The sequence below is a fragment of the Anser cygnoides genome, chromosome 1 (genome assembly GCF_040182565.1).
Source record: "Anser cygnoides isolate HZ-2024a breed goose chromosome 1, Taihu_goose_T2T_genome, whole genome shotgun sequence".
NCBI lineage: Eukaryota > Metazoa > Chordata > Aves > Anseriformes > Anatidae > Anser > Anser cygnoides.
In genome coordinates, this window is record NC_089873.1 from 138,924,204 (window position 1) to 138,943,357 (window position 19,154).

Here is a 19,154-nt window from a genome sequence, read left to right on the forward strand (position 1 = left end):
AACAAATAACCTCTGATAATATTAAACACCTGGTAAGCACAGTACCCAGGGGACCCTGTGCTGCCGTGTTTGACCTGTGACCTCCTGCAGTGAAGTTCGGCCCTTGTGATCCACTCGGATGCAGACAAGAAAGCTATTCTGAGGGAAAACACCTGCTTGCAAGGGCTGACCCCAAGCCAGTGCACGGCTGAAAAAAGTCAGCTGGGCAGAAAGAGACCAGAGCCCTGTGCAGGTGTTTCCTACAGCACCATACAGCCAAAATAAATAAATAAATAAATAAATAAATAAATAAATAAATAAAGAGAGAAAATAAAGGATAATATGGGTAACAGGTTCTCTCTCAGCTGTTTATTTGGGTTTGCATAGCCTGAGCTTCTCCCAGTAGAAGCTGAGGAAATAAGGAAGAACCTAGTGGTTCTGCATTTCTAAGTCTGCCAGGACTGGGGCAGAGTAAGCTGGAGCAGATCCACAACCCTCTGGACTCTAATGAGAGGTATAGCTATAGCAAGAAAGCAAATGTGGAGGCTTCTTCCCTTCTTTCCTACCCATGGCTTTGGCTGCTGCGTGTATATTCAGGAAAAAAAAAAAAAAAAAGAAAGAAAAAAAAAAAGCTATGAGTGGATGTCTTCTTCCTCAGGAGAGTCTTTTTGGCTCTTATTTTCGTCTTAGTGAGATGTCCTCTAATCTACCCTTATTTAAGAAATGCATCATAAATGAGGAGTTAAAAGCAGAAACAACAAAACCTCCTGCTAAGAAAGAGGAAGAAGTAAATCCTTCCCTAGCTAAGTTAAGGTTTTTGCAGCATTTTATTTTATGCAGCGTAATTATGATCCTTTTTAAGTACATCGAGTCCCACTTTCATTCAGCGTTTTTCAGTCACATGTCACATTACTCATTTTTGTCAACAGGTCTGCAAAACGACAGGGCAACACGAGGAAAATATTTAATCTATCTCTTTATTTATTAAGTGAGTATCATGAAATAAGATGACAGGGATGGAAACCTAACCCTTTTGAAATTCTTCCGTTAATTTCTTCATAGACTTTTTTCCAAGGTCACCGTTCGATGCAGGGCTTGAATGTCACTCACTTGCACACTCACAGGCTGTCAGCGCACCTCCATTCACCTGATGAGAGCGCCTTCAGCTGGCATCAATAAAATCCTTCCATTTCCGACAGTCTCTGGCTCTGGAGCTCTCAGATATTAAACAGCCAATTCTGGACCATTTAAAAAGAGAAAGGCGGCGGAGGTAGGGGGAAAGGAATGGCTGTTTCTGTGCAAGAAGAATTCAGCTACGACTTGTCAGAATTCATTTCAGCTTTGCCTTTTATAGCCTTCAGATCCAAATTGCTTTCCATCACTCTGGCAAAGGCTGGATTTGTATGCCTGTCCTAAATCTCGAAGGTCAGTGCAGTGTTCATTGCACAACCAGCCTCACTAATATAACAGAATTCAAAAATAAATAAATGGGGGGGGGAGGGGGAGGGATAGAAAGGGAAGAAAGGAAGGAAGAAAGAAAGGAAGAAAGAAAGAAAAAAAGAAAAAATTATTGGCAAGCACACTGATACTAACAATTTGCCTTCATCTTTTGCCCAGCATCTTGGGCCTGACAAAGACCAACATCTGAAAACAATCATTGGAGCATATTAGTTTTTTTTCCAAGCCATATCAAACTACAGTGTAATAACAAGACATTTATTCTGCGGTATTTTAAGGTTTAAACAATTTGCAATCTACTTCCAAGATGACTGAGATGGAAGCAGGAAGAACACAAGTTCTTTAAGTAACTTCCTCACTGTTCCCTAGTTCTACACTGGGAACACTTGACACCCAACTGCATTCATCCTGCTGGAAGTAAATGCAAGTCATCACTTCGCATAAGGCTGTTGGTATGATTTCTGCCAGGGCTGATAACAATGTCCTATTGTTGATGAGCCTCTGTCAGTTCCACTTAGCAGTGAGAATGTCAAATTGTCAAGTGTTTTTAAGACTGGAAGGCGAGAGACAACCAGTACCAATTTCACTTGGAGCCAGAGGGTTGAAACCCCCCAGATGTCCTCACTTTACAGGGTAACACAATGTGATGGGAGGCTGTAGCCACTGGAAAAACAGTGAAGACATTTTTTAAGATTACGCTCTTGGGAGTGTAAAAGGACAATATCTTTACTTATTCTTTAGAGAATCTCCAGGCTGTCTCTAACAACAGCATAAAAATTAAATTAAATCCAGACATTAGACCTGAAAATTTCCAGTCCATCTGTAAGTTCTCTGTTCTTAGGGGATTTCCTTCTACCTGTCTATAGCACCACTATTGCTTAAATTTCATTACTGTTCCTCAAATAGTGGTGCACAGTCATTATTCCATACAGAAGGAAATCTGACCTGTAAAAATCACTATATGTAATCAGGTTGCTTACTCTGTGGCCATGCAGTCACATGTACTGACAGTCCAAAGCTGGGCCCTAGCAGATCAATGCCCATGTCTCACCACTGTCTCCGCCAAGACTCCCTGAGCGGAATGAGTGTAGAGACACAGGGCTGGCTTTAAAGCACCTGGATCCCAGCAAGGTCCACCATGGTAGAAGCAAGGTGCCTCTGAGGTTCCTGGTCATTTAGTCAGAGAAAGGTCCTGAACAAGGTGGTTGCCTAGAGGAAGGAAATATTAGGAAAAGGGACAGGGACAGAATTTAGGACTGCTGAAAGCAATGTGTACCCTTTCTCATCCCTCAGGGCCATTCTTTTGGGCTGAGTCTGGTAAGGAAGCCAGCTCACTACAAGTCGCCTTCTCACTGCTCTGCAGATAAAAGGCACTTTGACTTTCAGAACTCTTGACTTGGCAGCTTTCACTGGCACAACATGAAAAATGAAGAAGAAACACTTCAGAAAAAAATAACACTGTAAAAAAAGATTTCCTTCATGCTTTATTAATCTTTGTCTTCTGGTTTCACATCAAGTAATCAGCTTTCAACACTGCCTGTTTTAATAGCCTACTATTCTGCTCTGCGCTGTTAGCTCTCTTCCAAACTATTTCTGCTTAAGCAGTAGCCAAATACAGCAAACAAGACAACTTAACCTGATGCAGTCCCAGGGCTCTCTGTTGTTTCCTGCATGCTGGATTTCTGTTTAATTTCACCATTGGTGCCTTACTCATCCTTGCTATTCCCTGGTATTCTCCATGTGGCAGTCTCAGTTTCCAGCTGAACACTAATCCTTCCAGGATCTTTTCTATAAAGTTTTATTCACCATTTCATGGTCTGAGATAATTGTTATTGTTTCACAATTTTTAGGTGTTAATGAGAATTGTGGGGGAGGGGAAGGAGAAATAAAGAGATTGTGTTTTCTTCTTTCTTCAACATCTGTCTCAAGTGCTCTGCCAAAAGTATTCTATTGAATTTAGAAAGTTTTTTTTAATATTATTTATTTATTTTAAATTGATTTTTTTCCTTCTTGTTTTGGTCTCATGACTTAAGAAAAAAATAAAAAATCTGCTGCTTTAGATAAAATCATCCTCCACAACAGCCACCTGGTAATGAGACTATCCAAACAGTTAACAACAAGGGTGAAAAGCAACTAAGAGTTTTAGAAAATATATCAGTTCTCTTGTCCTTGTGCATATGCTACCCACTAACTAATAGAAGTTAAGATTTTTTTTCCTCCCTACAAAGATATATCATTCCAAAGATGCTTAAAACAGCAATATTTCTTGGGAAGCAATAGGTTCCAGTGACAGAGCAGCAGAGTACTGAGACGTTTTGTCTGGTGTGGTAAGGCTACACTTACCTTACTTAGATTTTGTCCAAATCTGGGTTTAGGGTTTAAAGGTGTTTAATAAGAAGCATTTTCTCACCCTGCTGCACCTTCTGGATCTTGCTAGGAAAAGACAAAGCACAATACAAAATACTGCTCTTATGATAATCAAAGAAACCCATGAATTCCTGCAGGTTTCAAGGGATTCTCATCAGGGTGATTTCTTTTATTTTCCCTTTAATTCATTTTCCTATATTTTCCCTTTAATTCATCATCCTGATTTTCCAACAACATTGGGGTTTCTTATCTCCCCCACTCACAAGAAAACTGTATTTGTACAAATAAAGAATGAGTGTGAGCCTACCACAAAGGAGATGCAACAGTCTAAACTGTATTGGTAAAACATGTTCAGAACAACAACAACAAAAAGCCAACCAAACAAACAAAAAAACACCTCATTGGTAGACCTTTAAAAGAAAAACAGCACCTCTCCAGTTGTTCTCTAATCAGTCCCAGGTACAGATTTGCTATGGGTTAAGAAGGGAAGCAGAATTTCTTTTACTACTGCCTGCCAAATGCATAGTTGTTGCTGTTTAGGAAAGAATGCTCTCCCTTTTCCCAGCTTATTTGAGTGGTAAATTACCTTTTCCTTAGTTTTGTGGAAAAACATTCTCTCTGGAAAGCAAACCTGATAGTATACATACTTTGATTTTTATGCCGTTTCTATTAAACAAGTTTGGCTGAGTAAAATCTGATCTCCTTTGGTACTACACATGTGTATAATCAAGTAGTAAAGGCTTGCCACAGTTCTCCACATACCAACTTACAGTATTTTCAAATATTGCCTTACTCAAACCATTAGTGATACACTTACAAAAGCTCTTACCTGACATGCTGGAAAAGTTCACTTGAGCAACTCTGAAAAGGCAAAGAGAAAAAGAAAGAAAAAGAAGGTGTAAGAAGGTGAATAAATTATTGCAGCCCTGGGGCAGTGTGTGAGTTTTACGGGGCTATTTATTTTGCTTTTCAATAAAAATGTGTAATAGACCCACTGGACCTATTACTTGCCCACTGGACCCATTACCTCGATTGAACAAGGGCAGTGCAGCTTAAAGACGGGGCTGATTGGCAGCCCAGCCTCCTCTAGCCCAGCTTGGGCTGCACCAGGGTTTGCAGCCCACTGCCGCTCTTGCAGGGTCTGGTTCACACCTTCCCCAAAGTGAGAAAATGCAAAGACAGATAGATAGGCTGCAGGAAGCCCTGGCGCCAGAGTGGCAGCACAAAAGCACATTACGGCCATGAGGAAAAGCAGGTGTGAACTTTCTTTTGTTCAGCCAAGTATCTTCACGGCCTGAAGTTGTTTAGCAGGCCAGGCTTGGCCAGGCAGAGTGTGCTGTACAGCTATATCTGGGACATGGTGTCCTCAGGTAGGAAGGAATTCTGTGATAATCTCTGCTGCTTGAAGCCTTGATCTAGCAAAGTGCTGAGCACTGGCATGACCTGGCCGAGCACAGAAGTTCAACTTACATGCTTAAGTTAGTCATATACAAAAGTGCTCTTCAGCTAGACCTCTGCCATTTCTCAAACTCTGGTTATATTCTTAGCACAATGCTCAGTACTTTAAAGGGTTAAACACATTTAAACAAATGTTCAGACCTCTTGCAATAATTAATCACTATAAACACAACATTTAGAAAAAGATTTTTAATACTGATAATTATAAATGAAATACTTCATATTAGTTAAGTTTCATATCATGGCCTCTTTTGTGGTGGCATGAACAGATGCAAAGAGACAAAAATGCATTTTGCTTTGTATTCTCAAGTCTGATATGTGGCAAGAATTGGAAGGAACCCAGTAGTTTCCCATGGAAGGCCTGTATACCTATAGCATATTTAGAAGAAATAGAATAAAAGAAAGCTTATGACACAACTGGAAAAATTTATACTAAAAATATTCCAGTTAAAATGGCTCTGGCACTCCATGAAGTCAGAAGATTCAGTTGGTTTTCTCTTGTAAGAAAATGGCGGTAATTTGTTATTATACCATAAATGCTTAAAATAAAAATGAATAAATAGAAGGAAGAGATTTTTTTCCATTTATTTATTTATTTATTTATTTATTTTTAATTCTAGGTCCTGTTTATCAAGCACATATTTTATGTTTTTGGTATTAAACATAATACCAAAATCTACCAGAGTAGTCAAACATCCTTCTGCAGCCATAAAGACAGTATTATGGAATGCAACACCCACACATATGAAATTATTGTCACACACAAACCTCAAAAACTCTTGCAAGGGAGGTAAGTATCATTATTTGTGTTTTATAGCTGTAGAAACTTATGAAAAATTGCTTACCCGTCCAAGGAGATATTGGCAGGATGCACTTTCATTGCTATTGCAATCAGCTTCATAAGAAGGTTTGCTTCAGTTTGCATTACTGAATCCTGCCCCCAAATTATTGAATCATGCCCCCTGATTCATTTGTGTCTAGGACTAACCAAGAAGTTCAAAGTACTTATGTATGCAAATACCTCAAGATACCTTGATACACAGCTGTGTCAAGATATACCTCAAGATACCTTGATACACAGCTGTGTCAAGATATTTTGGCATCCTCACAACTGAACCATTCTCCCTGCTTGTTCCTTCCTCAGCCATCATGCAGTTCGCTCTACACTGAATTGGACTCTCACAGTGTCAGGCTTGGAGCCTTTATTTTCCCCATTACTGCTAGGTTAGGTGCCACTCTACCAGGTCTAAAGGTCAATTTGGAAGCTGTGAAGATGCACTTCAAGCTCACTACACATATGAAAGGAGAGAAGCCACATACTGTCATACAATTCTATTTGGTATCTTCCCCCAAAGGACATCTGTTCACTGCATCCTTACTGCATTTTTAAAGTAAAGTTAATGGTCTTTAAATGCTGGAAGTTGAGCACGGAGTTGCTTGGCTTTCTTTTGTGGCAGCGGAGGTCACAGGAGACAGATACTCTTTTTATGCTGCTCTAATTCAACCCCTAATTCTATTTTTTTTTTAAGATTTATTATTTTTTATTATTACTATAATGGGCCATATTAGAGCTCCTTCTCACATATATAACCTATAACAAAAAGTTATTTTTTGAATAGAAGCAAGTTGGAAGAAAGACTAGTGTTGGCTGCTGCTCTTTTGAGTACTGGTGTATATTCATGTTGGAAATGACATTTCTATAATTCTACAAAAAATAAATAAATAATAAATTAGAATTTTCTAGATGGTTCTTGGAAAACTTCTGAATAATGACAACTGGAAGGCTAGAATTCCCTTAGAAATGGTGCCTTATTTATTCTGTATTTGCTTTTTTAGTGCATAAAAAAATCAAAGCAGGGAGATTGCCATTTAAGTGCTAAGTAGGCTGCCAATAGTGATTTGTACCTTAATCTTTTAAAATATTTCTGGATGTTTTTGTCCTATAAAAAAGATTGTAAAGATTGAACGTAACGTGAGCATGAAACAGAGGATAAACTGGAAGGAAATTCAGCCTCTGGGCCAGAGTCTAAAGCTGTAAAACAATCCTTCCTGGCCACTGTCTTGGCCCATAAATTGGGAAGGAAGCCACCGAACTTTGTATTCCTTCTTAGGGCAGTGAGAATCATTCGAATGCAGCTGCCAAACCAAAGCACTTTTTTTAGAAAAGTTGGCTCAGCCTGAACTAAATTAAACAGGTTTTGTTTCTTCTTGAAAAATGAAGGGAAAAAAAAAAAAGAATAAAGTGTTTGGGTCAATCGAGAACAGAACACTTCATTTAGAGGCACTGCATATAAAAGCAAATGAAGCAAAGAGCCAGATCCCAGAAGGAGGGAGATGTTTCCCTCCTTTTATCCAAGAGACCAGTAGTTAAAGTACCATATAGGGCACAGGAGACCTGCATTCCACACTGCTTGTGAGAATGTAATGTATAGCCTAACTCCCGGTCCATAGCTACTTCTGCCATATGTTAGGCTCATTTTCTCAACTGAAGCATGTTGTATGGAACTGCATCTCCATACAGTGATGCAAGTCCATGAGGGACATGGGGAAGAAGGGACTTGGTTATTGAATCAGGCCATCACACAACCATGTAAGTTGGAAAGGACCTCAAGACCTCTCTTGACCCACATTCCACTCAACAGATTTACCTGTGTATCAAACGTTGTCTGTTGCCTCTTGTCCTAGTCTTCCACAACTCTGGGATGAGTTTGGCTTGGTTTTCTCTTGTTATGTAACTGTACACAGCAATTAGATTCCACCAAATCCTTCTCTTCTGCAGGCTGAACAGACCCAGCTTTCTCAGCCTCTCCTCAGCCGGCATGTTCTTCAGCCCCTAATCAGCTTAGTGGCCATTCATGGGAATGGCTGTGAGTACTGGGGAGCCCAAAACTGGGCACAGTATTTCAGATGTGGTCTCTCAAGTGCTAGATAGAGGCAAAAGATCATCCTTTCCACCTGCCAGCTAGGTAACATAGTTAATACAGCTGAGGATGCCCGTGGTCTTCATTGATTGACTTATGTTCACATTGATGACTTAGGTTCCTCTTATCCACCAGGACTCCCTATATCCCATTTTGCACAGCTGACTTCCTGGATCAGGTGTCCAGGTGACCAAAAATGCTAGACAAGCATCTGACTATATGCACAGAAAGTCTGGCAACACAGTCCCCTGGTCTCCTCATACTATTTATACTCTTTTTTGTGGTGAAATGTTCGAAGTACTTAAGTGGGCAATGAACCTTACCCACCACCTTATTCCCCTGTGGTACTTGTTACCGCTTAATATAATCATGTCAACAGAGCAGTAAGAACAGTCTGGCAAGCAGCTAAAAGGGATTTTTTATTGATGTGCAGCCAGGGGTAGGGTGAGAGTGGTGAAATGTTTTGGATTGAGATTAACCAAACATTAATATGTCTAAAATTAAAGAGCAGAATGTTATAATCTTTAAGAATATACCATGAACTGGTGTCACAGAGGGAGCAAAAAGACAGGCAAATTGTGTGGCACCTAATGACATGCATTCAGTGAGCATCCCCTGAGGAGCTGCTGACACTACTACAAATTGCTTCATCATTTCAGTTCAGCTACAAATGCATCCATGCAAAGATGGCTGGAAACTTCCCTTTCACTCCCTCACATACTCATACATGCACGTACATGCACATCCCCCCTTTCACACACACAGACATCTGATGTGTACCATAAATTTCCATAATGTGCTTAGGGATATGAGGAATTATTTTAAAAAGCTAATTACTATCACTGTCTTTTTTATACCGTCTTACAGATTGCAGAATCTTCTTGAAAGCTGGATTACCCTTTCATATCTTGTCTTTGGATAAAACAAAGAATCATGACTTAAAGACTTTCACCATATTTCTGTCGTCATTTAAAAACACTGTGCAAAGTGACTGTACGCTTTTGTTGGAGAGGATGGAAAAACAAATACTGCACCAGTATGTGTTATATGATGTACTTCTATAAAGATCACATTAATGAAAGAGATATTATGGGTGATCATAGCCTAGAAATCTTCTCATTAAGAATATGGCTCATATGAAGAAATACAGCATAACAGATGGGCATTGAAAAAGTCATTCTTTTACACTTAAATCTATTATATATAACTGAAATCATTGGAATAACAAAAATACAATACCTTCCTCTTTGTATGGGGAGTTTTACTTCATTTGTATCTATGAATACTGTGTGCAAAAGCAATATGAGTTTGTGCATGGGTAGTACACCTCTCCTATGAAGACAGGCTGAGGGAGCTGGGGTTGTTCCACCTGGAGAAAAGGAGGCTCCAGTGAGACCTTATTGTGGCCTTCCAGTACCTAAAGGGGGCCTACAGGAAAGCTGGGAGTAACTTTGTACAGGGGCATGTAGTGATAGAACAAGGGATAATGATTTTAAATTGAAAGATATTAGATTTAGATTAGACATTAGAAAGGGTGATGAGGCCCTGGAACAGGTTGCCTAGAGAAGTTGTGGATGTCAGGTATAATTCCCATCCCTGGAAATGTTTAAGACCAGGCTGGATGGAGCTTTGAGCAACCTGATCTAGTGGGAGGTGTCCTTGCCCATGGCAGGGGGTTGGAACTAGATGATTTTTAAGGTCCCTTCCGACCCAAACATTTTTATGATTCCATTATTCTATGAAATATCTCCAGAAATAGGGTCCAAATTATCTGAGTCAGGTTTTCATAAAGCAAAAAGTGTACCAAAAATATATCTGCCTTCTCTGGAATTTCAGCATCATCATTAGCCTTAACAATGATAAACCTCAAACAGTTTAACACTGCTGAAGTACAATCTGGGAGGAAGTTGTGTGTGCCCCAGAAACTCCCTTTCACAGTTTAGTTCGGGTGGACACAGACTTCACCTTCCTGCTCGTGAACAACAGATGATTTACACTGCATTCAAGGAGCAGCTCGGCTGAGGTGAGGCTGTGCAGGGAGGACCTGAATGACAAAGTCACGTGCCCAGAAAACCTTTCAGGACCTCATCTTTTGGCTGAGATTTGGGGCTCACCTGTGGGCCACTGTTTTTCCTGTTGATGCCACCACATTAACTGTTGCATTATGCAGAAGGCTGACAAATACAGACCATGAGGCTGTCTCTCTAGCACACTCAAAGGTGTGTTTCTGTTCACCTGTCCACAAAAGGCAAACCTGCCAACAGCTCGCAGCCTGCGAGTATCCAGTCAGCACTGTCTCTGGGCATGTTTAAGAGACAAAGCACACCTTAGGGGTATGTTTGGATGGGCCTGAGCAAACAGGGCCTGACACACTCCAGCTGGTAGGTTATAGTAACATTGAATATGGTGCTTATAAGCTTGGTTGGTGATTTCTACTTCTGACTAAGTCCCTTAAAATGCTACCTAAGCTTAACAGTAACATAAACAGCTATAACTCCTATCTGACGTAGACAGTGGTCTGAGTTTCAAAAGAAGAGCTTTCCATTCAAAACTTCCTTGTTGTCTTTCCTTTTTCCTAAATAAATTCCTATTCCTAGGAAATTGGCACACTCAAATACTTCTCTGAAACACATCTACACCAATGCACATAGCACAGGGAACAAATAGGAAGAATTAGAGATCCGTGTGCAGTTGCAGGGCTTTGATCTCATTGCAATTACAGAGACATTGTGGAATAGCTTGCATGACTGGAATGTTGTCATGAATGGCTACATGTGTTTTAGGAAAGACAGGCCAGGAAGGTGAAGTGGTGGAGTTGCACTTTATGTGAGGGAACGCCTGGAAAGTATAGACCTTTGCCTCAGGGTGGATGATGAGCAAGTCAAGAGCTAATGGGAAAGGATTAAAGGACAGACTAACTAGGATGATACTACTGTGAGTGCTTGCTACAGGCCACCTGATCAGGAGGAGGAAATAGATGAGGCCTTTTACAGAAATCTTGATGTAGCCTCACAGTCACAGGCTTCGGTTCTTTTGGGGTTTTCAACCACTCTGACATCCTGCTGGAGGAAAACACAGCTAGGCACAAACAATCCAGTAGGTTCCTGGAAAACACTGATGATAACTTTCTGACACAGGTGATGGAGGAGCCAATGAGGAAAGGTGTTCTGCTGGACCTTGTACTAATAAACAAAGAAGAACTGGTTGGAAATGTAGCCTTGTCTACCATGACCACGAGATCTTGGAGTTCAGTGTCCTGTGAGGAGGAAACAGGGCAATAGCTAATATCACAACTCTGAACTTAAGGAGAGCTAACCTTGGCTTCTTCAGGGACCTTCTTGGAAGAATTCCATGGGAACAGGCCCAAGAAGGAAGAGGGGTCCAAGAGAACTGTTTTCTATTCAAAGATCACTTCCTCCAGGCTCAAAAACAGTGCATCCCTTTGGGCAATAAATGAAATAAAGAGAGCAGGATATCTGCATGGATGGGCCATGAATACCTGAAAAAAAAAAAAAAAGAAACATAAGCAGGAGATGTACAGGAGGAGGAAGCAAGAACAGGCAAAGTGAGATTAATATAAAAACAGAGAGTAGGCAGAAATCTCATGAGGAAGGTCAAGGCCCATTTGTAATTAAATCTGGCTAGAGATGTTAAGGACAGCAAGAAGGGCTTCTTCAAATGCATCAGTAACAAAAGGAAACTAGGGAAGATGTAGGCCCACTAATAAATGGGGTGGGGACCCTGGCAACAGAGAATGTAGAGAAGGCAGAGATATTGAATGCCTTCTTTGCTTCAGTCTTCACTGCCAAGGCCAATCCTCAGGAATCCCTGACCCAAGAAACCAAGGAGAAAGTCTGGAGAAATTAAGACTTTCCCTTGGTTAAGGAGGATTGGGTTAGAGAACATATAGGCAAACCTGACATCCACAAGTCCATGCGCCCTGATGCAATGCACCCATGAATTCTGAGGTAGCTAGCAGACATGATTGCTAGGCTATTCTTGATCATCTTTGAAAGGCCATGGCATTCAGGAGAGGTGCCTGAGGCCTGGAAGAAAGAAAAGGTCACCCTAGTCTTCAAAAAGGGCAAGTAGGAGTACCCAGGAAATTACTCACCTCAATCCCTGGAAAGGTGATGGAGCAGCTCATCCTGGAGGTCATCTCTAAGCATGTGGAAGACAAAAATGTGATCAGTAGTCATCATAGATTGACCAAAGAGAAATCATGCTTAACCTACCTGATTGCTTTCTATGGACAACTGGCTGGATAGATGAGGGGAGAGCAGTGGATGTTGTCTGCTTGGACTTCAGCAAGACTTTTGACACTGTCTCCAATGATATGCTCATAGGCAAGCTCAGAAAATGTGGGATGGATGAGTAGATGATGAGGTGGATTGAGAACTGGCTGAACGGCAGGTCTTAGTGGCTTGCGATCAGTGGCAGAGTCTAGCTGGATGCCTGTAGCTAGTGGTGTCCCCCAGGGGTCAATACTGGCTCCAGTTTTGTTTAACTTACTCATCAGTGACTTGGATGAAGGGATAGAGTACCTCCTCAGAAAGTTTGCTGATGATAGAAAACTGGGAAGAGTGGCTGATATACCAGAAGGCTGTGCTGCTATTGAGAAGGCTCTTGAGTGCTTTAGAGATGGGCAGAGATGAACCTCTTGAAATTCAGCAAAGGTAAGTACAGGGTCCTGCATTTGGAGAAGAACAACCCTGTGCACCAGTATAGGCTGTGGGCTAACCTGCTGGAAATTAGCTCTGTGGAGAAGGACTTGAGGTTCCTGATGAGCAACAAGTTGACCATGAGCCAGCAATGTGCCCTTGTGGCCAAGAAGGCCAGTGGTGTGCTGGGCTGCATTAGGAAGAACATTGGCAGCAAGTCAAAGGAGGTAATCTTCCCCTTCTACTAAGTTCTGCTAAAGCCTCACCTGGCATACTGTGTCCAGTTCTGGGCTCCCTGGTACAAGAGTGACACAGGGCTCCTCAAGCGAGTCCAGTGAAGGGCTACTAAAATGATTAAGGGACTGGAGCATCTCTCATATGAGGAAAGGCTGAGGGAGCTGGGCATGTTCAGCCTGAAGAAGAGAAGGCTCAGGGTGATCTGATCAATGCATATAAGCATCTGAAGGGAGGGTGTCCAGAGGATGGGACCAGACTCTTCTCAGTGGTGCCCAGTGACAGGATGAGAGCAACACAACACAAGAAGTTCCACCTGAATATGAGAAAAAAGTTCTTTACTGTGAGGGTGACTGAGCATTGGAACAGGTTGCCCAGAGAGATTGTAGAGTCTCCTTCTCTGGAGATATTCAAAAGCCTTCTGGACACAATCCTGGGTAACGTGCTCTAGGGGACCCTGCTTGAGCAGGGACCAGATGATCTCCAGAGGTCCCTTTCAACCTCAGCCATTCTGTGATTCTGTGATTCCAATTTTCATTATTTCCTCACCTCCATGCTACTTCAGGTGCAGTAGAATGAAGATGTCCTACATCAGATATGTAAATTGTGAATTAATCCTCAGATTTTTGTCAGTCTGCCTTTAAATGTTTTTTCAAGGTTTAATGTCTAACCATTGATCAATCTCGTTCATAAAACACTGGCAAATTATTCATGACCAGACTAACTCTTTACAGGTGTTCTATGACTGTATTATGTTGTGAAGTACAGAATATTAGGTTCTGTTGGACAACCCTTGATGGTATTCTTAGATTTAAAGCAAATTAGGTTTTGATCTGTAAAGTTTAATGGCTTCATGGCTCTTATTTCCTTTCACTAAGCTCTCCAGATATATGCTTTTACTTTGCCATGCACACACACATTTAACCTATGACACTGTCTGCAGAACTGGGCACTCTGCGTGAATTTGTGTGTATGTGTGTGTGTGAGTTTATGTCTGCACATCACATCTTTGTATAAGAACATGTGTTCATGTATATATGTATATTGTATATGTACATGAGTACATACATTTGAGCCTTGTCTCAAATTTCTTTGGTTTGTTTTGTACAATGCCTCTTTCTATTATCTAGTTGTGGTAACTTGCTCTATCTGTATTTCAAATATTTATTGGAAGGACTAATTAAAAATCTTAGTTTTAAATTTGGACCTAAATTTTGCCCACAGTTGCTTAACTGCAATGAGAAATGCAGAATCTAACCCTGTACTTTAGTTCAGATCATTATCTAATAAACTGTCAATAAAATTATTTCACTTCTATAAAGGCAACAAAGCTAAAGTTGGATTAATTTTACATACCTTTAGGCATATAAAAGTTGAGCATCCACTCTAAACTGGAAAGCTAGATTGTATCTGATGTCACTGCAAGGAGCAACAAACCTGTAGAGGGCAACTGATCCTAATAATAAGTATCTAAAATGGTTGGAATGAATTGCCTTCAACATGTGTGCATCTCTCTCTGCAGTGACTACAAATGGAGCCTACATAACTACTTGAATTTGTATGCCCCTCTGTTAGATGTCTAAAATTAGGCTGAGACATATCCCGCCTGTTTTGTTGCCAAGGCAAAATAATTCATTAATATCATGGCATGCATCTTTACAGTTAACATACACTATCCTGAAATCTCTGCCTAAGCACCTCTAGTTCTGCTGATACTGGTCTTAAGGAACTCCAAGACTGGGCAGTAGGAAGTAGGGAAGGTGGCTGGAAACACATTAAAAATTAACCTGTTAATGTGTTTCTCTCTCTCTCTCTGAGACATACCAATAACAGATACAGATAAACTAAATAATTGAAATATTGAGATGTAATAATTGATTTTCTGAACAACTTAAGAAAGCCACAGCTGGAAGGCAGCATTGCCATTTAGCAACTGCCCCTTAACAGGATTTTTAGTATTCCTGTATTGCCGAAGGCTGAAATGCCAGTTGGAAGACAACATGACAAATAAAGTCAAAGACATTGTGGCACACACTGCTAATACAGACAGGTGAGCTGCAGGCTTCAAGATTCCTGTCTCCAGAGTGAAGAAAACAGAGACTTAAAAATGCAGGACTAGAAATGACTGATGGTATTCAATACAGTCCTTTGACACTGCTAGCAACTATATGCACTGGTCTGTCCTAATTTCAAGTACTTGCCAATGCTAAACAATAAATGTTAAAGATCCGTAGTACAAAAAACCCAAAGCCATAAGGGCCACAGAGGAAAAAAAAAATACAGAAGACAAATCAAAGGCATTGTCAATAGCCTTGATGATAAACTCTGGATGCCAAATGAAAGTACATAGCTAAAGAGTAATTAGGAGGGACAGAAGAAAGGAGAAGAAAGGAGAGGGACAGAAGCTGTATAGGCAACAGTGTACTTATATAAATGCATATAGATGCATATATCTATATGTGAGAAAGGAGGAGGGAGTCCAGAGGAAGCCTAATGTCTGACTTGAACTTGAACAGAAAATTCTGATTAACTGAAGGATATGAAATACCTTGAAATATTTTTGTTCTAATTAACTAATACTTTGCGTTATCACTGCATTTTGAGGACACATCAACTTACTGGGCCACAATTTGGTAAACCATGGCCAAGTGTTGTGGTTTAACCCGGACGGCAGCTAAACACCACACAGCCGTTCGCTCTCCTTCCCCCCCCCTCTCTGGGATGGGGGAGAGAAATAGGAAAGTGAAGCCTGTGAGCTGAAATAAAGAAAGTTTATTAAGACAGGAAAATAATAACAATAATAATAATAATGATAATAGTATTACTACTAATAATATGTAAGAAACAAGTGATGCACAATGCAATTACTCACCACCTGCTGACCGATGCCCAGCCTATTCCCGAGCAGCCGGCCCCCCACCCTGGCTAGCCACCCCTATATATTGTTTAGCATGACGTCAGATGGTATGGAATACCCCTTTGGCCAGTTTGGGTCAGCTGTCCTGGGTCTGTCCCCTCCCAGCTCCTGCTGCACCCCCAGCCTGCTTGCTGGCAGGACAGAGCGAGAAGCTGAAAAGTCCTTGGCCTGGTGTAAGCACTGCTCTGCAACAATTAAACCATCAGCATGTTATCAGCACTCTTCTCATCCTAATCCAAAACATAGCATCCTACCAGCTACTAGGAGGAAAATTAACTCTGTCCTAACTGAAACCAGGACACCAAGTTAAAGGAGGACGTAGCTTGGTGGGGCTGTGAGCTGAGAGCTGGATGCCTAATGATACAAGGTGGGTCAAGTCCAGTTATGTTCATAAATGGAAATTTCTAGTCAAAATGAAATATCATCAAATTGATTACAAAGACATACAGTAAACATACAGGCAAGAATATTCCAGAGTCCACCCCTTGGCTTGAACACAGCAATAACTTCTGCTGACTTTATTTTGCACTCTGTGAGAAGTTCCTGTGACTTCAAAGGCACAGTCAATATGCCAGGTAAAGCATGTTTGCAAAATTTTACAGGACTTAGAAACTTAGCTAAAACTGTCTTAACAATCAAACAGCACATGTAGTCCTTACTGAGTTTGGCAAAACACGTGGATGTTCATACTGCAGGAGATTAAGCCATTTATGTTTAGATGCTTATATGCAAATGTCTGACCTATGTCAAATTTTAAAATTTTAGCCAGCTTTATACCTTCTGGAAACTGATCAAGACCACGCGTACATATAATACACTATATTTCAGGGTCAGATACCTAAGCAACAATATTTCTGGTGTTTGTTTTGATCAGTAATTTCCCCCAAGAATTTGGGCTCTGGAAAATCTATTTTTCTTTGCTTCATTTCTACATTGTAAAAAGTGGAATGCTAATTTCAACATTGGAAAAATATATCTTAGGTTAACTGAATGAATATATTGTCATTCATGAATTCATTTTTTTCTTCATGTTTTGGTAAAGGAAGACAAAATAATTGGCATGAAAAGTTATGAGGCATTAGATAAAGGTCAGATGCCAAATTATATCAAATTATACAGAAAGGTATTTCCTGTGATTTAACGTATCAGTAAGTAAGATATGCATATTTTACTACTCCTACTGTATTCTGTACCAACATGTAAAAAAAGGCAACTGAACAAAGAAAAAACAAGAAACTTAGCTTATTACCACAAGCATGTCTTTCTACCAAGTGCATTCCAATTCAATCTACTTCAGCAAACTACAGGGACAATTGACTAATTACAGGCAATTACAGGTTTTTCTCTATCAGAAGAGGTGACATGTAATATCTAATTCTTAATTATGAATAAATCTTGGTCTATTCATACCTGTAGTCCCCTAATTAACTTCTAAAATATTTATGAATGGTTTAAGAAAACAGCCCTGAATTTAATGCTATGTTTCTTAAATCATTACAGCAGTGCTGTTAATATAGTAATGAATATGGGGAACTATAAGATATTTTAGCTATCCAGTCTCTTGTGTATGAAACAATCCATAACTACTCAGAAAAAAAAAAAGAAAGAAAAAAGAAAAAAAATTGGTTTACAAGTCTGAATAATATTTCTGTGGCAACTGTTATAGCAAACTGTAACACAAGACATCATTAGGTTAGATTTTTAATGTTTTGTTGTTGTCATCAAGAGATTAGTAAAAATATATCGTAAGTGATAAATATGTCTAAATATCTATTAATTACTATCATGTACAAGTAAAAAATCTAAATATCAAGTTTTTTAATGTTTATAGATTTTTGCACATATGCTAACAAATAACATATATTTACAGGTTTAAAAGTTGTTAATCAAATTCCAGTATGTTGCAGTGTATCAAATTATCAGCAAACATTTTACTAATTTGCAGTTGAATGTTTGATAATCAAAAAGAGAGGACATTTCACAATCTATGGCTTGTCCATACTGTACACATATTTTTCAAGTAGGAAAATGTGAGAATGGATGTGACAGCAGCACACATTCATTATTTGTGCAGACATACCATTTTCAGCAAGCTAAGTAAAAACATTCAGCAGTAGCAATGTGTGGGAAAATATTTTACATACAAGAGCTCATTTTCATATGGGTTCATTTTTACTGTAATTTTTTTGGAGACTAGGGGAAAAACGTCTGGATAAAGTTGATTTTAGCCTAGGTTACTTGTGGAGAAAAACACATGCATAGACACCCAACTGCCACTGAATAACATTGTTTGGTTTTGATCAACCAAATAAGTGTGTTTAAGAAAACATACTATAAATATTATTCTGAGGGGGAAAAAAAAAAAAAGAAAAAAAAAAAGAAAAAAAAATCAGACAATACAATTGCAGGTTTTTATTTTGTTCATAAAAACACTTTTCAGAAACTGCAGAGTTTTTAGTTTGACAGTATGTACTTGCACACATAAAGCAAATGAAAATCTGAAAGATGAATTCTCCCATTCACAAACAATCTAAACGGAAAGTATGGAAAAAAGATTATGCTGTTTAATATATTTGTATATAGCATTATAAGGGCTATGCAAGAATGTATTCTGCTTTTACAGAAATATAACATACCAGAAAATAATATTATTTTCTCAGATGAATCCAACATCATAATAAAAAAGGACTTTTTTTGTTTTCAGGGAAGTACACCTTCTACTGATTATGGAACATAAATTTACTTTACACTTTTGAAATGCATCCAAAAGAGCTGAATCACAGTAATTTTCACTGGAAATACCAATAAACAACATGGTTTTACATGCATATGTAAAAATTAAATACTCGTTTAAAGGCTAAAACGTGACTAAACCATTTTAAATGGCTTCTCCATTTCACAAACCGCAAGCACCTACACAAAATTAGTCAGCTAAGGCATCTAATGATTTTAAAAACATCAAAACAATAACCATAAAACTTAAACTTCATCCTTAACCTCATCCTGCCAGGCACTTACTCTTGCTATGGATTTACGTGTATTTAGTATAAATAATTGCACTGATAGTACTGTATCATCCTGTTCTTGTTTTATTACTCTATGTCTACTATTAGATTTCATTCCAAACCCTACTAACAATAATATTGTCAAACAGTGAAT

At 39.5% G+C, this 19,154-nt stretch overlaps 1 long non-coding RNA gene across 2 annotated transcripts; it reads right to left on the reverse strand.

Moving 5' to 3' along the window:
* Positions 1-892: 892 nt before the first annotated feature.
* LOC106035693 (uncharacterized) lies at positions 893-15,999 on the reverse strand. Of its 2 annotated transcripts, none has more exons than XR_010826579.1 (4): positions 15,951-15,999; positions 4,634-4,665; positions 3,781-3,870; positions 893-1,437 (listed from the first exon to the last, which is right to left on the reverse strand). It is a non-coding gene; the product is annotated as an uncharacterized lncRNA (long non-coding RNA). The 2 variants fall into 2 exon arrangements; XR_001206916.3 differs by lacking the exon at positions 15,951-15,999 and adding an exon at positions 11,500-11,588.
* Between the last annotated feature and the right edge of the window lie 3,155 nt (positions 16,000-19,154).